This window comes from Pelophylax lessonae (assembly GCF_965119305.1).
Source record: "Pelophylax lessonae genome assembly, chromosome: 9".
NCBI classification, from domain to species: Eukaryota; Metazoa; Chordata; class Amphibia; order Anura; family Ranidae; genus Pelophylax; species Pelophylax lessonae.
In genome coordinates, this window is record NC_138776.1 from 28,522,172 (window position 1) to 28,545,900 (window position 23,729).

A 23,729-nucleotide genomic window follows, 5' to 3' on the forward strand; every position below is an offset into this window, starting at 1 on the left:
CAGGCCAATCCAGAACCTTTCATGTGCTTGTTGTTTGCTGGATCTGATTATAAATTTCTGGGGGAACAGAACATCATCTGTCACAATCCAGCCACAGACATTGGACACACACAATGGATAGAAGTCAGAAGATCTGTCTATTCCATCATTTCTACCAACCTCTATTGAGGACAAATGTCACAAGAAAAAAAAAAAATATCAGTGAACGTGATTTTTCTTTGTCATTTTCCTCTTGTGCAAGCTAAAACAAGAATACCGCACTTTTGCATAATAAATTAAAACCCCTGTTAGACTTGCCAGTAACGGCATTTCTATTAATCTTCCAGGACAACTACTTAGAGAGATGATTGGCTCCACCTTCTACAGGAAACAAATCAGACACAATTTAAAAAGCCCTCGCCTTCCTCTGACCCTCAGTTAATTTGAAGATCAAGTAAACCTCCACCAATGTGCACAAGGCCGAGGAAAAAATAGAGCGAAAATTCAGTAACCACCACCACCAAGCTATCTGTCAGAAAGGGTGCCCAAAAAGGATAAGGTGGGAATCCAGACGCTGTCCTGGAAGATTCATGGAAATACTGTTACCGGTAAGTCTAACAGAGGTTTTCCCCCTTCATCTTCCAGGACACCTACTTGGAGAGGATAAGCAAGATTCTATACCTTAGGGAGGACGACGGCCTGCAGCACTTTCCTTCCAAAGGAGTGGTCCTGGCTGGAGAGCATTTGTACTCTATAATGCCTGATGAACGCATGAGAAGAAGACCAAGCCACAGCAATGGAAATTTCTTCCCATGATGCTCCTGCTCTTTCTGCCCAAGAAGTGACAAAAGATCTAGTAGAATTAGCCCTGATTCTGTTGGGAGGGGCCTGACCTGTAAGCTTCACAAATATCCCTGATCTACCGAACAATGGAGCTCCTGGAGGCCCTAGACCCCCTCTTGGACCCACTAAACAAAACTAGAAGCTGAGAGGAGTTTCTAAATTTGCTGGTTATTTCTAAATAACAAAGAAGATATCTTCTAACGTCAAGACAACTAAATCTTTTCTCCTCCAGATTTCTGGGGGAGGTACAAAAACTAGAAAGGAATACCTCCTGGGATTTGTGAAACCTGGAGAAAACCTTAGGTAAATACAGAGGGTCTGGTTTATTGACCACCCTATCATCTACAATTCTCAAAAAGGGCTCCTTACATATAAAAGGACTCTAAATCTGAAATACTTCTGCCCAAAGTGATGGCTGAAAGAAAAGTTATATTCATAGATACTGACTTTAAGGAAATCTCACTCAAGGCAGAGGCGTAACTAGAATCTTCAGGGCCCCAGTGCAAGAAACCATAAAGGGCCCCCCAGACCCCTGGCCGGGGCCCTTCCCTTCAAGCCTGGGGCTCTTCCCACTGATCCTGGGGCCCTTTTACTCTCATTGCGGGGCCCTTTATTACGGTCCCACAGCGGGACCCTTTCACAAGTTCTGCAGTGGGCCCCCTTCCTGCCATCTTGGGGCCTCCCCACGGTGGTGGAATGCCAGGGCCTGGTCGCAAATGTGACCTTTGCGATCCTGGAAGTTCACCCACTGGTGTCAGTAGTTTTTATTTTTTGGTATTTTAATTGTATTCTTTTTTATCATTTATTTTATTTTTTTACAATGTTACTATGACTCTGTCCATTCAGAAAAGGAAGGAGCTGGTAAATTAAATATTTACTGACCCCTTCCTGGTTCGGTATTGTGACACATTCCCTGCAGCAGCCAGCAGGAGAGGGGAGGGAGCACAGTGGGGAGGCAGCACGGGGGGGGGGGACCAGGGGAGCACACAGGGGCCCAGAGACCGCAGAACATAAGTGAACTGCATAGGAGGAGTGGCAGGGGCAGCATAATCTCCTCCATTGCCCTCCTGCAGCTAAAGGAGGAAAAGGAGGACAGTAATTTCTCTACATGCTGCCCCTCCTATCCAGGTGTACAGGGGAGCCGCTCAGGCCCCCTGGAGCATGGGGCCCGGTTGCAATTGCAACCCCTGCAACCCCTGTAGTTAAACCCCTGACACAAGGGCAAGAAGGATGCTTTGGTAAGCGCATTCAGCACTAAAGACAGATCCCAAGGAGGTATCTGTGCAACTAATCTAGGAGTATGTCTGGCTCTAGGTAAAATAAAACTTTTAATCAATGGATTCTCAGCCAGCCTGGCATCTAGGAAAAGTGACATGGCAGATATCTGTACTTTTAGGGTACTAACAGAAAGACCATTTTCAACTCCTTCCTGTAAAAAATCCAGGATACAGAAAAGGAATCAATCCCAGCCTTATTCTGCCAGGGCACAAACATCTTCCAGACTTCCTAAACTTTTGCTGTTTAGAATAGTACTAATAACCTTTTCCGAACACCCCTTTAATTGTAGGATGAGCCGCTCATCCTCCAGGCCATCAGCTGGTAAATCTGAGGGTTTTGATGGAACACCGGCCTTGCCAGAGAAGGTCCCTTCGATCCAGCAGGGGCCAGGGGGGAGCTGTGGAGAGGGATTTCAGAATCACAAACCAAATTCTTCTGGACCACCAAGGAGCTATCAGGATTACCTCCACCCATTCCTGAACAATCTTTTGGATCACTAGAGGAATGCGGTGCCGCACCGGAAGTGACGAGAGGGGCCGGTGCAGGCGCATTCTGGGAGAAGAGGACGCGGAAGAAGACGCAGAAGAGGATCGCGCCGGCTTCAGCTGCCCACAAGAGAGATGGCAACGCTGTGGAAGAAATTTTATAAGTGAGTATTTCTTCTTGCATGTAGGTGCAAACCGGGACAGATCAGAGGCTAGCCATTGTGGAATGTACTAGCCCTGACTGTCCCGGGGGTATGTTCACTGAAAAAAAAATTTCTGTGCCCGGAACTCCGCTTTAAGTGTTTTGTAGATCTGGAAAAAAGAATACAAAGCAAAAGAATAACTTTCACTGATTGTAAACTAATCCTCACACTGGCCCTAGTGGCCCCCCTCAGAAAGACACATACCTTTTTGGAGCAGTGTTGGAGGAAGAGGCAGCCATTGGATCAATCTGGGCGGGTGCTCTATCCACAGGGATGTCCTCTGTCAGAATCTGCTCCATTATGGGGAAGAGAAACCCCCGGTGAGCACTGCAGGTGAAGGGCCTCGCCAGCCAGGACAGTGCTTCACTGCCAGAGCCACTCTAAGGACTTTCAGCAGCGATAAAACCAGCCACCATTCCCTCTGGCTACTAGAGGGATAAGAAACTCTGCGTCCAGAAGTGTGCCCTATCATCCGATGCCATTTTGGTACACCCGAGGGGACAAGAAGCATTAAGAGACACCCACGCATGATCCTCTCCCCACGTGTACCTAGCAGGATGAACCTCGAAGCCCAGGAGCCGATATGTGAGAGTTGCCCTATCAGATTAGGGCAAGTACTACTTCAAGGGAAAACCCTCTGAGTAATAGTAGGATTACAGTAGACAAGCCACAACTGATCTAACACCTGTAACCTAAAGAGGGTGGGGTCTGCCAACCACAGAAACCAGACCCAAAGAAAACAACAAACGTTTCGGTGTGTGTACTCCTGAAAGTCTGGAAACACAAAAAAAAGCTGAGGGTCAGAGGAAGGGGAGGGCTTTTTAAATTGTGTCAGATTTGTGTTTCCTGTAGACAGTGGCGTACCAAGGGGGGGTGCGGTCTGCCCCGCTGCCCCGGGTGCCACGCACTAGGGGGTGTCAGTCCGGTGTCCTGGCGACACTCATTTCCTCATGTGAAGGCAGCTGCTCCCTCCGTCTGTGCTGCTTAGTGCTTACCCGCGCTGCTCGCGGGGCCGGGAACAAGGGGAGTGCCCGAGGCCCAAGCAGCCTCCCTGTGTGACTGGATAGGAGGAGCGGTGGGGCAGCTGCATATGGAGGAATTGATCTTTCCATATTCCTCCTGCAGCCGCTGGATGCCTGATTCTCCTCCTCTCACTTCTGGAGGCATTCAGTGGTTGCAAGAGGAAATGGAAATATCAATTCCTCCATATGCAACTGCCCAAACGCTCCTCCTATCCAACTTCTTTTTTCCTTTTCTGGCCCCTCGGTGCTGTCAAGCCCCCCCCCAGTGCTCTTCAGCCCCCCCAGTCTTCTTCAGCCCCCCCCTCTCCAGCCCCCCAGTGCTCTTCAGCCCCCCATGCTCTCTGCTTCCCCTGTGCTCTCTGGCCCCCCTAGTGCTCTTCTATCATGTCTGCAGTCTCTGACCATCTCTTGTATCATGTCCGCAGTCTCTGACCATCTCTTGTATCATGTCTGCAGTCTCTGGCCATCTCTTCTATCATGTTCGCAGTCTCTGACCATCTCTTGTATCATGTCCAACGTCTCTGACCATCTCTTGTATCATGGCTGCAGTCTCTGACCATCTCTTGTATCATAGCTGCAGCCTCTGACCATCTCTTGTATCATGTCCGCAGTCTCTGACATCTCTTGTATCATGTCTGCAGTCTCTGACCATCTCTTGTATCATGTCTGCAGTCTCTGGCCATCTCTTCTATCATGTTCGCAGTCTCTGACCATCTCTTGTATCATGTCCAACATCTCTGACCATCTCTTGTATCATGGCTGCAGTCTCTGACCATCTCTTGTATCATAGCTGCAGCCTCTGACCATCTCTTGTATCATGTCTGCAGTGTCTGACCATCTCTTGTATTATGTCCAACGTCTCTGACCATCTCTTGTATTATGTCCAACGTCTCTAACCATCTCTTGTATCATGTCTGCAGATTTGGACCATCTCTTGTATCATGTCCAACGTCTCTGACCATCTCTTGTATCATGTCCAACGTCTCCCACCATCTCTTGTATTATGTTCAACATCTCTGACCATCTCTTGTATCATGGCTGCAGTCTCTGACCATCTCTTGTATCATGTTCAACGTCTCTGACCATCTCTTGTATCATGGCTGCAGTCTCTGACCATCTCTTTTATCATGGCTGCAGTCTCTTACCATCTCTTGTATCATGGCTGCAGCCTCTGACCATCTCTTGTATCATGTCCAACGTCTCCCACCATCTCTTGTATTATGTTCAACATCTCTGACCATCTCTTGTATCATGTCTGCAGATTCGGACCATCTCTTGTATCATGTCCAACGTCTCTGACCATCTCTTGTATCATGTCCAACGTCTCCCACCATCTCTTGTATTATGTTCAACATCTCTGACCATCTCTTGTATCATGGCTGCAGTCTCTGACCATCTCTTGTATCATGTTCAACGTCTCTGACCATCTCTTGTATCATGGCTGCAGTCTCTGACCATCTCTTGTATCATGGCTGCCGTCTCTGACCATCTCTTGTATCATGGCTGCAGTCTCTTACCATCTCTTGTATCATGGCTGCAGCCTCTGACCATCTCTTGTATCATGTCCAATGTCTCTGACAATCTCTTGTATCATCTCCAACGTCTCTGACCATCTCTTATATCATGTCCAATGTCTCTGACCATCTCTTGTATCATGCCCAACGTCTCTGACCATCTCCTGTATCATGTCCAATGTCTCTGACCATCTCCTGTATCATGTCTGCAGCCTCTGACCATCTCTTGTATCATGTCCATCGTCTCTGACCATCTCTAGTATCATGTCCAACATCTCTGACCATCTCTTGTATCATGTCCAACGTCTCCCACCATCTCTTGTATTATGTTCAACGTCTCTGACCATCTCTTGTATCATGGCTGCAGTCTCTGACCATCTTTTGTATCATGTTCAACGTCTCTGACCATCTCTTGTATCATGGCTGCAGTCTCTGACCATCTCTTGTATCATGTCCAATGTCTCTGACCATCTCTTGTAGCATTTCCAATGTCTCTGACCACCCCTTTTATCATCTCCGTCTCTGACCATCTCTTGTATCATGGCTGCAGTCTCTGGCCATCTCTTGTATCATCTCCAACGTCTCTGACTATCCCTTTTATCATGTCCAACGTCTATGACCATCTCTTGTATCATGTTTGCAGACTCTGACCATCTCCTGTATCATGTCCGCAGTCTGACCATCTCCTGTAGCATGTCTCCAAACTCCTACTCAAACTTAAACACACTGCTAATAGCATTAGCTATCTGTTTATGCTGAAGGTAGGACTGTGCAGGGGAGACAGAGAGTGTAAAAGGGGGCACTGTGATTAGAGAGGGGGGGAGGGCATATTGCAAGGGGCACTATGATGGGGGCCTGTGAAATTAGTGCAATAAATATTTTTGAAAAGATTACAAATTTTGGTGGGTGTTGTTACATTTTAAAGTTTGGGGGGGGGGGTGCCAGATATAGGCCAAATGCTCTAGGTACAGTACGCTACTGCCTGTAGAAGGTGGAGCCAATCATCTCTCTAAGTAGCTGTTCTGGAAGATGCAGGGGGAAAAATGAATACATTAAAGCTGCAAGCACACCCTGGGACATTTGTCACAGTTAATGAATCATATAAAGAAAGTGCTGTGCTAAACAATAAATCAAATAAATATCTCTAAAAGAAATCAGTCCATGTGCAAAAAAATTTAAATTCAAAGTCCCCTTGAAAAAGATGAAAATGTGATAAAACAAAAAATTTTACCTCTTAAGGTAGACCACCACCAAAGGAGTCCAATGTATGCTTACCATGTGGTGGGGACCTTCTAATTAAAGAAAGGTCAAAGAGCTGTTTGGAGTATGGCACACCATCCACATTCTTTGGGCAGCTTTAGACGAACTCCAGAAAATTCTGCATGATCGGAATTGAACATAAAGAAAGAAAAAAGCACTAGATAGTGTGAAACCATCTAAAACCGTATATATTGTAGTTAAAATACCACTCCCATAGGATAAAATGAAATGTGCATATCACAATAACATTCCCAGCTGGTAACAATGGTGTTTACCCTCACTTCTTGCTGCAATGATGCAAGAATGTAGCGCCACCATACGCATTTCGTCAACACAGGACTTCTTCCAGGGAACATACGTACATGCTTGCATCATTGTGTCCCAAAGCTGCCCAAAGAATGTGGATGTATGGGGGGCCATACCCCAAACAGCTTGTTTGCCCTTTCTTTAATTAGAAGGTCCCCCCCCCCATGGTAAGCATACATCTGACTCCTTTGGTGATGGTCTGCCTTAAGAGGTGAACATTTTTGGGTTTATTACATATTCATTTTTTTCAAGGAACAAGGTGGGACTTTCCTCTTGTACAAACACGAGAAGGTGACATCCCACCCACCACCATCACCACTGTGTATCCCTAGCTTTGCTGTTCCTCCTGTGGGTCCAGGACCAACATGGGGGTTGTCTGTGGGTAGAAAGAAGGGAAATCAGTACACATGCACCTCCTCTGATTTCACCTCACATGGATTTCACCACTTTGAGGAGAAGAGGCTGATAAAGCATGAGCTGTGCTTCTTCAATTCCAATGAGGTCCATTCATTGGGGCTCTTTCACTTGTAGGACCCTGTTAGTTAGGTGCTAGTAGGTTTAGGCCCATTTTAATTTGGCTTCTCTGTACCCAGAGGTGTAGGTTGATATCTTTTGCCTCTTCTGGGTTTCACAGGCTGCAGGTTTGATTGCTCCTCCCTGCATTTCAGAACTTTCTTGGTGGTTCTGAAAAATAGTTTTGAGGTAACCAAATGGGCAGCATGAATATTTATGCTGCCTCAGCCAATCCCTTATCATGAGGGTGACCGGCAGGGGGCCGAGGTGTGCATAAATAGTCTGGAGCCTTGAAAAGCAGGGCCCTTTTCCTGGTGCAGGGAGACCCAGTCTGCAGGGACTGTCTGCCGTCCTGGGCCATCCAGTAAGATTGGAAATGGTTCAACATGGTCCCAGCCCCGGGAGAGCTGGGGGGGGGGGGATTCTTAAAGCTAAAGTCTGCTGAGGATCTGGCTGGGATACTGGAAAGAGACATCCATGTATACAGGGACACAGTGAGTAAAAGCCTGAGAGAGATCCTGGAAAGACTGCTGCTCTGTTAAACTCGTTTTGTGAGAGACTGTTTCAGAGTTGCTGGCTCAGAGCTTTTTCCAATATGGGATCCCCTAAAGCCACATCCTTTAATATTGGAGGCATACTTTGAAGAAGTTAGTTCTACTAACCTCAGTTCAAGTTGCACTAGCTCTGGAATATCCCAGGGCTCACCCTATGCCCATCCAAGTTTAACCAATAAACCCCAAAAAAGAAACCTCTGCCTGGTCATTGAGTGAAGAGACTGAGAATCTGCTGTATGCCTGGTTGCTGTGCTTTAGGGAATAGCACCTGGGACAAACACTGGAACCAGTCAGATGTCGGTGCTACACACTTTTACCTATAATCCATTGTCATGTACACCAACAGTAAGGAAAAAGACATTTTTTAATGCCTGCTCAGGACAACAGCTCCCCTTGCTGACTGTTTTACTACAGTGGTTAATATGGAGATGGTTAAAAGTATTTTAATGTAAATAAAAAGTATGCATTTTATAATTTGCTCTGCTTAAAATGATACAAAAAATGTTTCTGGTACAAAGCACAGCAAAGTAATGTAATGCAAATGAAAAAACTGGATTTTTTATTTTTAATCACTAACTGCAAATCAACGTAGCCCTACGTCGGCTGCAATAAGTGGTTGTACAGCAGCTAGAGGCATCATCCTGGTACCATTTTTTAGAGCCAGTGGTCGGCTTTCTGGCAGTAATGACTGATGCGGCCCGGGATCTGCTCGATCATTACCCCAGCGAGTGAGAGGGGACGCCTCCCCTCCCTTCAGCCGCCTTCGGCAACTCTGCCCAGGTCTCCCATCCCACCGGGAGACCCAAGCAAACAGCTGACAGGTCCGCCGGCTGGTTGGAGTCCCTAACAAAGCAGCTTCGATCGGGTCTCCGATGACGTAGCCCGGAGGTGGCGTCCATGATGTCACATCCGGGTTACTCGGCTGCTAAAGGCGCCGATTATGAAGTGACTGTATTCAAAAATGCCGTTTTTGGCATTTTGAATTCACTGAAGTGTAGTGGAGGGGTTTGGCATCTTTTAGACCCCCGATCCCTCCATAAAGAGTACCTGTCACTGCCTATTACTGTCACAAGGGTTGTTTACTTTTGCTTGTGACAGCAATAAAAGTGATCAAATTTTATTTTTTTTTTAAAACCTGTGCTAAAATTCAAAAAAATAAATAGGAAAAAAAAATGTAACTGCCCTCGATGCCTTGTGCTCGTGCACGAAAGAAAATGTTTACGGAAGTTGCGTCCACAAAAGAAATCGCTGTTAAAACCACACATGTGAGGTATCGCCGTGATCGCAAGAGCTATAATTAAAAAAACAGAGCTACTCTGTAACTCTAAACTGGTAACCGCTAAAAAGTTTTAAAACATCGCCTATGGAGATTTTTATTGTCGCCATTCCACGGGTGTGCGCAATTTTAAACCGTAACATGTTAACTCGGCGTGACACCATCTTTCACAATATACAAAAAAAAATAAAAATTGGCTAACTTTACTGTTTAGTTTTTTTGAATGCAGTGAAATGTAATTTTTCCAAAACAATAGCGTTTGAAAGACCGCTGCGCAAATACTGCGCAACAAAAAAATATTGCAACGACCACCATTTTATTCTCCAGAGTCTTTGCTAAAAAATATATATAATCTTTGGGGGTTCTAAGTAATATTCTAGCAAAAAATACTGATTTTAACTTGTAAACGTGTCAAAAATGGGCTCGGCCCTCAAATGGGAAAATTGTATTTTCTTAGTGCGACAATTAAAAAAAAAAAAAAAAATGAAAAACGAAAGAAGTATTAATAGTAACAGAAAAGATGAAATCAGAAAAATTATAGCTAAGAGGAATAAGTAAGTTATAGCAGATTGGGATTTATGAATTGGTTAATGGTTAAACAGTAATAAATTCAATATATATATATATCTTTTTTTTTTTACTATGTAAGATTTCTTCAACTGATGTCATTTGTACATCAAATGCCAAATGTTTGATCTCAATATGAATGAAATAGTAAATACAATGAAACAACACACTGTATGACTGTATTTATCAATGCGATCTGCAAATGTCATCTTACAGTATTTGCAAGCTTGCTGTGCAATTCCTCACGGTAATTGGCGGTAATGGCTACAGGGGGATGAGAAGCTGGATGTAAGAGATGTGTCCTAAAAACTTTGTTGAAGCTTTTTAGGATGCATTTGTTAAGATCAAAATCCTAAGGTGGCTAAGGTCCTACCTAACCATCCAATTGATTTGCCTTCAATCAGACATGTTCTTTATGTTACATAATTTTCAGTAGATTTAAATTGTACAAATCAGATTGTAATGTGTGTGGTGAGCTTTTGATTGCCACAATTCTTACGAGCCATCAGTCATAAATCCTAATGATCTTTTTTAAAAATGATTGTTTAGTCAATTTGTATTACCATTGGTTTTAAGACACAAAAAAAAGTGATCCACATAATTCTCTAAAAATTTCTCTAAAACTTTGGCTGAGTTAAAGGGTAAATCCACATCCGTGGGGGAAAAAAAAAATAGAAATTAAAGAAAAAACAATATAGCGTATACAATTGCAACACAAATCATATTGTAATTGAATGTTATTAAAAATTACCTTTCCTTTTCAATCTGCAGCTGTTGTAATTTTCTGAAAATGCAATGCAATATGGATGCCTGGATTTGTTCTGTACACAGAATGTATCTGACCACACCCACAGAAACATTTCCTGCTTGTGTGATTGGCTCACCAATTTTCCCAGAAGTCTGCACTAAGATACAAGTCAGATTTCTAGAATCCCCTGCAACAAAAATGTCATTATTGGTGAGATACTCCCAATAGGAACACGTCTAAATGGATGCAGGCCCAGCAGATTTCCTCATTAGAGTCCTGCAGCTGCCACACCTGATACAGTGCCTTGCGAAAGTATTCGACCCCCTTGAACTTTTCGACCTTTTGCCACATTTCAGGCTTCAAGCATAAAGATATAAAACTGTAATTTTTTGTGAAGAATCAACAACAAGTGGGACACGATCATGAAGTGGAACGAAATTTATTGGATATTTCAAACTTTGTTAACAAATAAAAAACTGAAAAATTGGACGTGCAAAATTATTCAGCCCCTTTACTTTCAGTGCAGCAAAATCTCTCCAGAAGTTCAGTGAGGATCTTTGAATGATCCAATGTTGACCTAAATGACCAATGATGATAAATAGAATCCACCTGTGTGTAATCAAGTCTCCATATAAATGCACCTGCACTGTGATAGTCTCAGAAGTCCGTTTAAAGTGCAGAGAGCATCATGAAGAACAAGGAACACACCAGGCAGGTCCGAGATACTGTTGTGGAGAAGTTTAAAGCTGGATTTGGATACAAAAATATTTCCCAAGCTTTAAACATCCCAAGGAGCACTGTGCAAGCGATCATATTGAAATGGAAGGAGTATCAGACCACTGCAAATCTACGAAGACCTGGCCGTCCCTCTAAACTTTCAGCTCATACAAGGAGAAGACTGATCAGAGATGCAGCCAAGAGGCCCATGATCACTCTGGATGAACTGCAGAGATCTACAGCTGAGGTGGGAGACTCTGTCCATAGGACAACAATCAGTCATATACTGCACAAATCTGGCCTTTATGGAAGAGTGGCAAGAAGAAAGCCATTTCTTAAAGATATCCATAAAAAGTGTCTTAAAGTTTGCCACAAGCCACCTGGGAGACACACCAAACATGTGGAAGAAGGTGCTCTGGTCAGATGAAACCAAAATCAAACTTTTTGGCAACAATGCAATGCAAAACGTTATGTTTGGCATAAAAGCAACACAGCTCATCACCCTGAACACACCATCCCCACTGTCAAACATGGTGGTGGCAGCATCATGGCTTGGGCCTGCTTTTCTTCAGCAGGGACAGGGAAGATGGTTACAATTGATGGGAAGATGGATGGAGCCAAATACAGGACCATTCTGGAAGAAAACCTGGTGGAGTCTGCAAAAGACCTGAGACTGGGACGGAGATTTGTCTTCCAACAAGACAATGATCCAAAACATAAAGCAAAATCTACAATGGAATGGTTCTCAAATAAACACATCCAGGTGTTAGAATGGCCAAGTCAAAGTCCAGACCTGAATCCAATTGAGAATCTGTGGAAAGAACTGAAAACTGCTGTTCACAAACGCTCTCCATCCAACCTCACTGAGCTCGAGCTGTTTTGCAAGGAGGAATGTGCAAAACTGATAGAGACATACCCTAAGCGACCTACAGCTGTAATCGCAGCAAAAGGTGGCGCTACAAAGTATTAACTTAAGGGGGCTGAATAATTTTGCACACCCAATTTTTCCATTTTTTATTTGTTAAAAAAGTTTGAAATATCCAATAAATTTCGTTCCACTTCATGATTGTGTCCCACTTGTTGTTGATTCTTCACAAAAAATTACAGTTTTATATCTTTATGTTTGAATCCTGAAATGTGGCAAAAGGTCGCAAAGTTCAAGGGGGCTGAATACTTTCGCAAGGCACTGTAGATAATTATGAAACCACTCCCATTAGACCCACTCGGCACAGAGGAAAAAACAGGGATTTCTTCAGAAGTTCAAAAGGTAGGAATCTGCAACAAAGTTTGTTAAAATTCTTGTAATGTACAGAGATCACCCAGAGGGGAGTGCTTTTTTTTTTTTTTTCCAACAAAAGTGGAGTTACACTTTAAAATCAAAAGCTCGCTAAAAATTTTGAATGGAGGGTCTTTATTGTGTGTTTTTCACCCAATTCAGTTTAACTTCAATGATGGATTAAGTGTATAATCAAATCAATCTGAATCATTCAAGCTCTTTTGTTCTGGTCATTCTGGAACAATGGAGTATAAATCTTCTGTATCTGTCCATCCATCTCACATGTATTGCCATGTTATACCATACCTGCTCTTCCCGGTCCTCTATGACCAGTAGATGGGCTCCCATCCCGTCACACATTTTCCAACTCTCATTCCATGTTCTGCGATCTCTGACAAATGCAAAGTAATAACAGTTCTCTCTGTGTCGCCACCAGCCACCAGGACACACCACGCACCCTATAAGAAAATGTTTTCATTGCTTCTAAAATACAAATACATTCATGTACATAAACCTTGTCCCTCAAACCTCAGTTGTCTTACCCAAACTATGGAAGCTTATATACACTGCTCCAAAAAAATGAAAGGAACACTTTTTAATCACAGTATTGCATTACGTCAATGTAACTCCTGGGATATTGATCTGGTCAGTTAAGTCGCAGAGGGGGTTATTAATCAGTTGTTGTTAACTAGTTTCAACTCCCTTGGTGTTAATGAAACACGTGCACTAGATGGGTAACAATGAGAAAAAAAAAAAACAATGAGACGACCTCCAAAACAGGAATGGTTTTAAAGGTGGAGGACACTGACATTTTTTTCTCCCTACTCATCTTTTCTCACTGTTTTTCACTCGTTTTTCATGTGGCTAGGGTCAGCGTCACTACTGGTAGCATGAGGCGATACCTGGACCCTATAGAGGTTGCACAGGCAGTCCAACTCCTCCAGGATGGCACATCAATAAGTGTCATTGCCAGAAGGTTTTCTGTGTCTCCCAGCACAGTCTCAAAAGCATGGAGGAGATTCCAGGAGGCAGTCAGTTACTCTAGAAGAGCTGGACAGGGCCGTAGAAGATCATTTATCCATCAGCGGGACCAGTATCTGCTCCTTTGTGTGCAAAGAGCAACAGAATGAGCACTGCCAGAACCCTACAAGATGACCTCCAGCAGGCCACTGGTGTGAATGTCTCTGACCAAACAATCAGAAACAGACTTCATGAGGGTGGCCTGAGGACCCAACGTCCCCTAGTGGCCTCTGTGCTCACTGTGCGGCACTGTGGAGATCGATTGGCATTTGCTATTGAACACCAGAGTTGGCAGGTCCGCCAATGGCACTCGGTGCTTTTCACAGATGAGAGCAGATTCACTCTGAGCACATGTGACAGACGTGAAAGGGTCTGGAGAAGCCATGGAGAACGTTATGCTGCCTTTAACATTGTTCATCATGACCTGTTTGGTGGTGATTCAGTGATGGTCTGGGAATGCTTATCCATGGAGGGACGCACAGACCTCTACAGGCTAGACAATGGCACCCGGACTGCCATTAGTTATCGGATTGAAATCCTTGGATCCATTGGCAGATCCTACGCTGGTGCATTGGGTCCTGGGTTCCTCCTGGTGCATGACAATGCCCAGCCTCCTGTGGCGAGTGTATGCAGCCAGTTCCTGGAGGATGAAAGGATTGATACTATTGAATGGTCCCCACACTCACCGACCTAAATCCTATAGAACACCTCTGGGACATTGTTTCGGTCCATCCGATGCCGACAGGTTGCACCTCAGTCTGTTCAGGAGCTGAGTGATGCCCTGGTCCAGATCTGGGAGGAAATACCCCAGGAGACCATCCGTCGTCTCATTAAGAGCATGCCCCAACATTGTCAGGCATGCATATAAGCAAATGGGGGCCATACAAACTACTGAGTACCATTTTGAGTTGCTGCAATGAAATTTCAGCAAAATGGACTAGCCTGCTGCATCATTTTTTCACTTTGATTTTCGGGGTGTCTTTGAATTTAGCCCTCTATAGGGTGATCATTTTCATTTCCATCAAACAATGTGGCATCCTTTCATTCCTAACACATTACCCAGTCCATATCAGTATAGAGATATCCAGCATGAGATTTTGCCCAATTGAGATCTGATGTGTTTTCAAACTGTTCCTTTAATTATTTTGAGCAGTGTAATTCTGTCATTCCAAATTTATTTTAGCTACTTTAGCTCGCCTCTAACAGTTGTACATCAGTTATAAAGGAGAGGGATCGCCAAACTATGGCCCTCCAGTTGTTCAGAAACTACAATTCCCATCATGCCTAGTCACGTCTGTGAATGTCAATGTTTTGCAATGCCTCATGGGATGTGTAGTTCTGCAACAGCTGGAGGGCCGCAGTTTGGAGATCCCTGTACAGTAACTAGATCAACCTTTACATTTTCACTATGGACCTATTGATTGGACATACCGCACACGCCCAAATAATTTTTTGTTTTTAGCGTGTGTGGTATGTCCTAGTCAACAAATGGTTAATCATAGAAGGGAAACAAGAATCTCAAACCAGTATTTTATGAACATATCTGTCCAATGTTATAGCTGAACTTTAGACAACAGCAATTATTACGGTTATTTGTAAATTAGATTTTTTTGTATAAAGTGTCAATGATAAAAATGTATTTTTAAATGCAACTAGTAAAGGAAACTGAATTTTACTTGATATAAGCCTCCTGTAAACCCTTGTACAGCAGTGTTCATTTTGAGGGGCAGCATGAGGAGCCATGAGTGGTTGCAGTAAGAAAAATAGTACACTGTCAATATAGGGCAATGAGCAGCCTGGTTAAGCCCCACCTTCACCCCCACTCAGTAGACACAGAGGAAGAGGATATGGATTGATGTGCCTCCTGGAAATTAAAAAAAAAATCTGTTGGGAGGGACTGAGGCTGATAGGAGATGTAGTCTCCACATTGTGACACAGCTCTGCGGGAGGGGCAGCAAGAAAGGAAGAAAGACCATACTCAGGTGCTTAGGGAGCGGAGGCAGAGCAAGGAGGAAGAAGAGGAGAACTGAAATCCCAGGTGGAGGGAGAAACAAAAATGTGAAGAGGCAGAGGTTGCAGTCACAGGCGGTGGAGTGTGCTGTGAACTGAGTCAGGAAGCCTAAAAGAATATTTGGCTGGCTGCTATTGAACAGAAAGGTCACTGAACACACTGGCTTAGGCTCCAGGCTGCACATCCGCCTGTGTGGACTGAGTTGCTGCAGGGAGACCAGCTTCTTAATTTGTCTACTGTGTGCTGCTACCTGACCCACAGAGGGAAAACAGTGAGTACTAAGACATGTGTTGCTCCATCCTGCTGTGTGCTGGGAGTTCTGGCCACCAGGACCTGTGTACGGAAGACTGCTGTGTACTATGTCCAAAGCTGCTGTCCTGGGCTCATCAGAGGCTGTGTCACTGCATTGTGTCTGCAATGGACTGCGCTATTAAAGGTACTGTACGGGACTGCTGCTAAGGAAGTCCTGTGCATGCAGGCTTCTAGAAGTTGCTTTTGGATCTTTAGGAGGGGTGAGAGGCCCTTTGATCACTTATTTAATACTGACCCTCCTGATGTAATTGCTGGTAAAATTACTGCTTGTGGAGAGTTGGCCTTACACTCTCTACTTTTCTCCCATGTGATTATAAATTCTCTCTTGAAAGTGTAAACGCTCAAACAGGAAATCAAGGGCCTCAGTGCCGGCAACTGTACTTAGACTCACTGGGCAGTGCCTCATCAACTCTTAAGCCTGGTACAAAAGGACCAAATATCGGCTGGTTCAACAGAAACTGTCTGGCGTTCGGACCATGTTTACAGCAGCCTGTGCGACTGAAGCCGGTCTAATGACCAGCTTTTATCGAATGGGCATGCTAGAAAACTAGAAACCGATCAGAGCTTGCAACCAATAGCTGTGGGGGCTAATCAAAGTGTTCTGGCAGTAGGGGCAGTCCGTCTTCTCATCAGGACACAATAGCTCAGCCGGGGAGATTGCCACACTAACATCGCATAGTTAGTACAGTGACCTCCTCAGTTTTTTTTCGTTCAGCCCCTGGAATTGAGCGAAAAAATACTCCCCCTATGTTCCTATCATTAGTCAGATCAGATCAGCTCAATAGTTTGCTGTTCTTCATATCTGATTTGTATATAGTCTCTCCTGTTACAATTGTGTGTTGCTTTAGATGCTCTATTGGGTTGCATTCAAATTGTTGGTAGCTCCACTCATTTTCTTCCCTGCAGTTTATTAGAGCCCATTCTTGCCTGTTCATTAGAGCCCATTTAAAGCCACAGGGAGTGTAGTGCTTCTTTCAGAGTCATGGGAACAGGAGACCCAAGGTAACAGCTGCTCCTTTGAGGGGGTAAGTGTGAAATAACAGGCAGTTCTCTGGAGGGGTCCTTGTAGAAGTATAAGCAGAGGAAAAATTATGTAAGTGCCAATCCACTAGTATGTGTCTAGAATAAAGTTTATTAATCCTTAGTTTGGATAAAAAACTAAGCCAGTGCATTTCGGGGGTTTGAAGTAGGGATCGGCTGATTATCGGCAACACCGATATATTGGGGGCCGATATGCACTTTCCCCGATATATCAGAATCGGCCCCTGAGGTTACCAATATTTCTTGAAAGTGCTGTACCGGAGTGATGCCTGCAGCTAGAGGCATCACTCCGGTACTGGCGTCCATAGCCGACGGTCGGCTGTCTTGTAATGAGAAGCCACTCGGCTGTCATTACAAGGATCAAGAGGGGATGTCCCCCCCCTCCCCCCTCCCCCCCCCCCGCCTTCCACGCCTCGCCCGGGTCTCCTGTCCCAACAGGAGACCTGGGCATCCTACCTGCATGGCCGCCGAAGAGAAGACCCGATCAAAGCTGCATTCGGCTCTGATGGGGTCTCCATGTAAAAAAGCCGGAAGTGATGTCATGACATCACTTCCAGGTACTCGGTGCCAAATTTAAAAAAATGACAGCATTCAAAACAGCCAAACTTGGCGTTTTGAATGCTTTTAAGTGCAGAGGAGGGGTTTGGGGTCTTTTAGACCTCCAGATCCCTCCACAACAGTACCTGTGAAAAAAAAAATGTTTTTAAATGTCAGAAAATATCGGCCAATATCAGCCGATACAGATATCCGATTACCAAAATATCGGTATCGGCATTAAAAAAACGATATTGGTCAATCACTAGTTTGAAGTTCCCTATTATCAGGTTTAAAAATTGATAAAGATGATTTTTGATGGATCGTGGATGAGCTAATATATACTGTAAACAGCAATAAATGTGGGTACTATTAACTGGGGATGATCGAACTTTTGTGTGTGTGTGTATATATACATATACATATATGTATATATGTATAACCCTAACCCAAAATCTGCATAGTGGGGTCACCCTGAAATGGCAGAGTGGGGTCACCCTGGCATGGCAGAGTCAGGTCACCCTAAACTACACTACGGTCACCCTGACATGGCAGAGTTCGGTCACCCAGGCATGGCAGAGTCAGGTCACCCTAAACTCCGGTCACCCTGACACTTAAAAGTATCCCTACAAAAAGTAGATTATTGAATCTAACTATAGTGGTATATAGTACCCTAACTACACTGCATATCCCTTTCCTCACACTAAAAGAACAGCTCCATACAGCAGAAGATAATTGCAAAATGACACTGGAGCTTTACAAGCAGCAGGAGAAACACTAATGCTTCCACTCTCTTCAAAAGTCTCTGTATCACAGTGCTAGAGGTTAGGCGGGGCTATGTTATATACTGTGGGGCGTATTCACACCTGATTGGCCTCTGGACCCCGTAGTCACTCCAATCACGTTCCTAGCAGACTCCTGCCCCCCTCATTGGCTTTTACTGACTTTTCTGGGCCAATCACAGGCTTTTAAAGCCCAATTTCTGTCCCATTGCATTTTGGGCGGTTCTGGTGACCGAATTCCGAACTTTTACCACAAAAAGTTCGGAATTCGGCTGAACTTATGGTCGACCCGAACCATTCGATCATCCCTACTATTAACATGTGCCCCTAACAACCTACTACCTGAAACAATTGCATTTTAGTCGCACATGAGTTCTTTGCTGTATTTATAAATGACCTCACTCTAGAGTTCCGCTTTATTATTTTCCAGCCCTAATGAAAGGGAATACTTTAAAACCCTCAAATAGAGAGGGGTCACTACAAACCTCCAAGATACCTTTCTGGCAACTGCTGCCAACCCTATGATGTACATTATCGCTAGCTGCCCCCTCAATTTGCCTTTAAAGGCTAATTTCCTCTTTGTGTGAGTTATTCCAGTCATTTTCAACATGATAAGATCACATGGACAGTAACTAACATGACATACCGGCAGGTTCCTCGCTGGTGTTCACACAGAGCTGCTTCTTTATTTCCATTATCTTCTGATCATGGAGGTGATCTATAAACAAGGAAAGCAAAAGAAAAATAACATGTTTTGTAGGAGTTATTAAATGTCTATATTCACTTGTGTGAAAAGGTTTATCATGTACTGTGTAGCACCCTCCTAGATAGGTGCTAGTTAGGGAGGATACATTTGTTCTACCTGCTTAACAGGGGAGCAGCAGGTAAACCATAGTCTGCTCCATCTGCTTATCAGGGGAGCCTGATCAGTAGTTAGGCCTGTTGCGTGTGTCCATGTGTGATTCGTCTTGGCTGAGGGAGTGTCCCCACTGTATCCAATAGGGGAGCCTGTTGGACAGTGGAGGAACCCCAGCCAGTGACACACACGCTTTTCTGACTATTCCAGTGGGTTGGCACAAACAGTGGTGCATCCTGGGATATGTTATAAAAGCCAAGGGCACATGTGACAGGGTGTCTTTGAGCGGGAAGCCAGCTCCTCCTGTCTGTATAGAAGGTGGTCACAGGCGGTCAGCCTAGTGAGCCAGAAGTGTGGTGCTGAGCAAGGAGGTCCAGTGGAAGCTGACAAGTGGAGCTGAAGGCAGAGCAACCTTGGGAAAAACAGTGTCTGTGAGTACCGGGAAGCTTGCCAGGGGTCTGCCCAGGAAGGGGACCACTTCAGTGGAGAGTCAACGGACAGGGGCTAGCATGCAAAGCAAGTGAGAAAGGGGGTGCCAAGTTAGGACCCTGAAGAGAAACTAAATCAGGATCATATTTTTTATCTTCACTTCAGTGGCAAGGTGAAACAGCGGCCTTGCCGCACACTACCGCTAGTTGTCCTCAAGATTTGTGCATAGTTCATAGTTGGAGTATCCCACTCATCCCTTCTCCTATCCCAGTTCTCGATAAAAAACACAAAAAAAACAACAACATCCCCTTGATTATTGAATGAGCCAAAGACTTTAGATGCTATTTGTCTGCTATCAGTTGCTAAGGGTAACCCAGGGAAATCCAGAAAGTGCAATTCTCAGCAGTACTCTAGGGGTCAGTGCTACAACTGTATGTCTTGTAAACAAGAGAAGTCTCTGACCTTACTTTTCTCCAATGCAGTTAAAGCTATACAACCTAGTAAGCTCTAATGAGCAAGTCCCTCTGATTCCTCCGGTATTGAATTGTATTGTAACTGTACTGTCTGTCCTCATGTTGTAAAGCACTGTGCAAACTGTAGGAGCTATATAAATCCTGTATTATTGTTATAATAATAATACCTTGGTCAGGGACCTCCCTAGCATGTGACTGGACAGTGAAGGAGCCACGACCATCTGATGGCCTCAAGCTTTACATGCTGGTTGAATTAACCTCCTTAGTGGTATTCCCGAGTGTGGCTTGGGGTTAATTTTCAGTACCAGAAGCGGTAACCCCAAGCCACACTTGGGATTACCCCAGAATCATACTCACCTTCCCTGCGATCCCTTGCCATCCTCCCCCACCGTCCTGCAGGCATCCTCACATTCTCTCCCCGCTCTGTGCTCGGCCGATTGCCAGCACTTGCAAATTCAAACATGTAAATACCTAAGGGATTACACTGTATTATGCCATTTCACCACAGGATTTCACAGGATTTTCCAGTGCCCTGTCTGTTCTTTTTCAGTTCTTTGTGCCTGAAAAATTGAGAACGACCATGGCATCCAAAAAGCATTCTTTTTGCTCAAAAGCACTTTTAGACGAACTGGAAAACAGCGACAGCGAAACAGAGTTACTTGAAGAACTAAGCGAGAGCGATTCGTGGGAAAATTCGTCATCAGGTACGGAAAGTGACGACATCGATGATTCTGATGTCTCTTTCTGGCACATAACTTGTGGAATTTGGGAAGTATATCAAATGATTCTTCAGAATTTCCAACAGAGAGATGTGCCAGAAAGAGACATCAGAATCCTCGCTGTCGTCACTTTCCGTACCTGATGACGAATTTTCCCACGAATCGCTACCACTCAGTTCTTCAATTAACTCTGTTTCGCTGTCGCTGTTTTCCAGTTCGTCTAAAAGCGCTTTTGCGCAAAAAGATCGCTTTTTGGACGCCATGGTCATTCTCTATTTTTCCAGGCACAACAAAGAACTGGAAAAGCACAGGCAGGGCACTGGAGTAGTCACCAGGTGAAATCCTGTGGTGAAATGGCATGATACAGTGTAATCCGTTAGGATCACAGCTTTCTATCATGTCATTTGGTGTATTTACATTTTTAAATTGCCGCCGGTTCCACCCCCCTGCGTCAAAACGCTTGCAGGGAAGGGAACCGGAAGACAGGTGCCGGCATCGGCTGAGCACAGAGCGAGAGGACAGTAGCAGGACAGCAGGGGGATGGCAGGGGATCGCAGGGGAAGGTGAGTTTTAAAAAATAAAACAGATTTCCATGCAAAACAATGTACCGCTTTTAGCACAGAAATCCTGACATAATCAGACCGCCAGGGAGGTTAAAGACTACATCATTTTCATATGCAATTATCATATTATAATCTTTATATTTTAGTCCTGTCCGTAATAAAGCGGGAAAATATGTATGAAACCCATCTACAGCCCCAAATAAAGGATAAGGCTACTTTTGTTACCTTATCTTTTTTATAAAGTTTTAGATATGTTCTACATTGCATATAGTGAATGCCTTTATATAAATACATAAATATGAAGTGCATTTTACATCTCACAATGTTCTTCATTAGTTCTAGTTCTGATCAGTCCAAGTTGATTTTATATTTAGAAGAGCATCCTCTATATGGATTCAGTGGAAGGTCTGACAATGTCCTAGGTTGTATCTAATAACAATAAACATACCTGCAGATGACTGAGTGAGGTTCATCCTTAGCTGGCTTATCTCATTTTTCATAGAATTACTTTTATAAACTGAAAGACACAAAGGCAGGTGGCATAATACTGTAGGTAGAATGGAGCTCCTACATTTTAGAAGGTCATCATTTATCACAGAGCAAATGAGAAATAATTATTTTGGATAGTCTTTGTGTCCCTCCAAAAACCAATCCTACTACATTTTATTAGGCAGTTAGATAAAAACAGGTCCAGCGACTCTCTTTGTATGGATTGTGTCCACCATACTGTATAACTTACCCAGTGCTTCAATGATACGGATGAGGATGATATTGGATAACACAAGGAGGGTTATAATGACCCCTTTCCAGGAAAGCTGCCATAGTTTCTTCCCACTGTTATCTGTAAAGATAATCAATAAATCATTAATTATTCGTAGCAGCATAAAATCCTTCCTACTTTACATTTTAGAACTAGTGTATGTGACAGCCATGACCATACCTGGGAAATTTTGAAAAGTATTCCTTACAATGGAAGTGAAATGGTAGGTGGGGCTAATAACAGCAATAATGCTAAGGAGAGTTATGGGGTTCCCCAAGTCCCTGGGGTGGCAGACATGTTTGCATGGATAGCGGTAATGTCAGCAACAGGTGTGACCAGAAATGTGTGGACTGCCACAGAGAATATCAGGCACGAGTAAAGTGTAATAGAATCTAATTTATTTAAAAATAAGTGAACAACACAAATGTAAACGCACCTCCAGAAAACTACAACTGTGTAAATCAAACCAGATAACCAAACAATAGTGACACACAGCCAACAACTGCTCAAACCAAATATATACAGAAAACAGGATAAACGAATGGTAATCGTAACAGAGACGGGGTCATACACGGGAGATCAAGCAGAGGGAGCTGGGAAAAAGACAGAACAGGAGGGGGGGGGGGTAACAGGAGACATAGTAAGCAGGTAGGAAGGAATCAGGATCGGAGTCCAGGATCAGGATCAGGATGCAGGGACACAGGAACGCAGGTCAGGATCACATGGAGACAACACCAAGGCAGTGAGGAAGAGCATGCACAGGGTTTAAATACACTTCCTGCAACCAGCATTAGGTGATGACTGATTGCATGAGATGTCAGCTTCTGGCTGCTGAGAGACACCCGCTGGTAGACACTAGAACTGCAGCCTATGGATCTGGGAGCTACAGTGCCACCAGCAGGTTAGCCCTTTACTGACAGGTAATCAAAGACCTTTTGTCCACTTAGCCAAAATAAATGGAGAAACATTTGGACAACTTGTGGTGTCCTGCCCTTTTAGATAGGTGGGGAATGTCCAGTTTTGAGGTGCCTTTAGAGAGAATTTGATTTGACCATTGGTGAGGTCACCTGGAGGCCACCAGTATATTCTTGTTTAGCGACCCGCTATCCAGAAACCGTTCCTTTGAAAACACTTCCTGCAAAACCATCACCAAAGAACTATTCCATATATTCACCTGCATTGGAATAGCAAAAGAGATCCTTATGGATCAAAGTACATCCTTTATTTCAAAACTGATGAAGTTTTTATGTACACCGCTGAAAGTCATACAGTTAAGATCCTGTGTGTATCATCCACAGGGTTGGTGAAGGGGTTTAATTAAGCACTACAAAATATGTTGTGTTAAGTAATTGACAGAGATGGGTGGGACTGGGACCGGAATTGTTCTCTTCCTTGTCTCATGTTTTTTTTTTTTTTTTTTCCCAATAAAGTTTAGTGAGTTTTTAAGAGAGAGTCAATACAATAAGAAAAAATCAATACAATCGGAAAACCAGTATAGTAAGTTATTACCTATGAAAATATTATAACAATAACAAATCCTGTTGTACAATTGAGTATTTGATGGAGGTTAACATCAAAAACTATAATGGTAATAATAGGATCGAAATAACATTTGAACCAGCTTAATAGACAAGGCAGCACAAAATATAACATGGGCAGCATCCCATCCGTTAGACACCCTAATTGGG

General features: G+C 44.0%; 1 protein-coding gene and 1 long non-coding RNA gene across 2 annotated transcripts in view; both read right to left on the reverse strand.

Moving 5' to 3' along the window:
* Positions 1-12,930, reverse strand: part of LOC309563131 — a 64,196-nt gene extending 51,266 nt beyond the window's left edge. The window contains exon 1 of the long non-coding RNA XR_014225710.1: positions 12,848-12,930. This is a non-coding gene — a long non-coding RNA (uncharacterized lncRNA). The remainder of the gene's footprint in view (positions 1-12,847) is intronic.
* The window catches only part of LOC309563128 (killer cell lectin-like receptor subfamily G member 1), a 1,237,212-nt gene that overhangs the window by 967,167 nt on the left and 246,316 nt on the right, over positions 1-23,729 (reverse strand). The window lies entirely within an intron of this gene.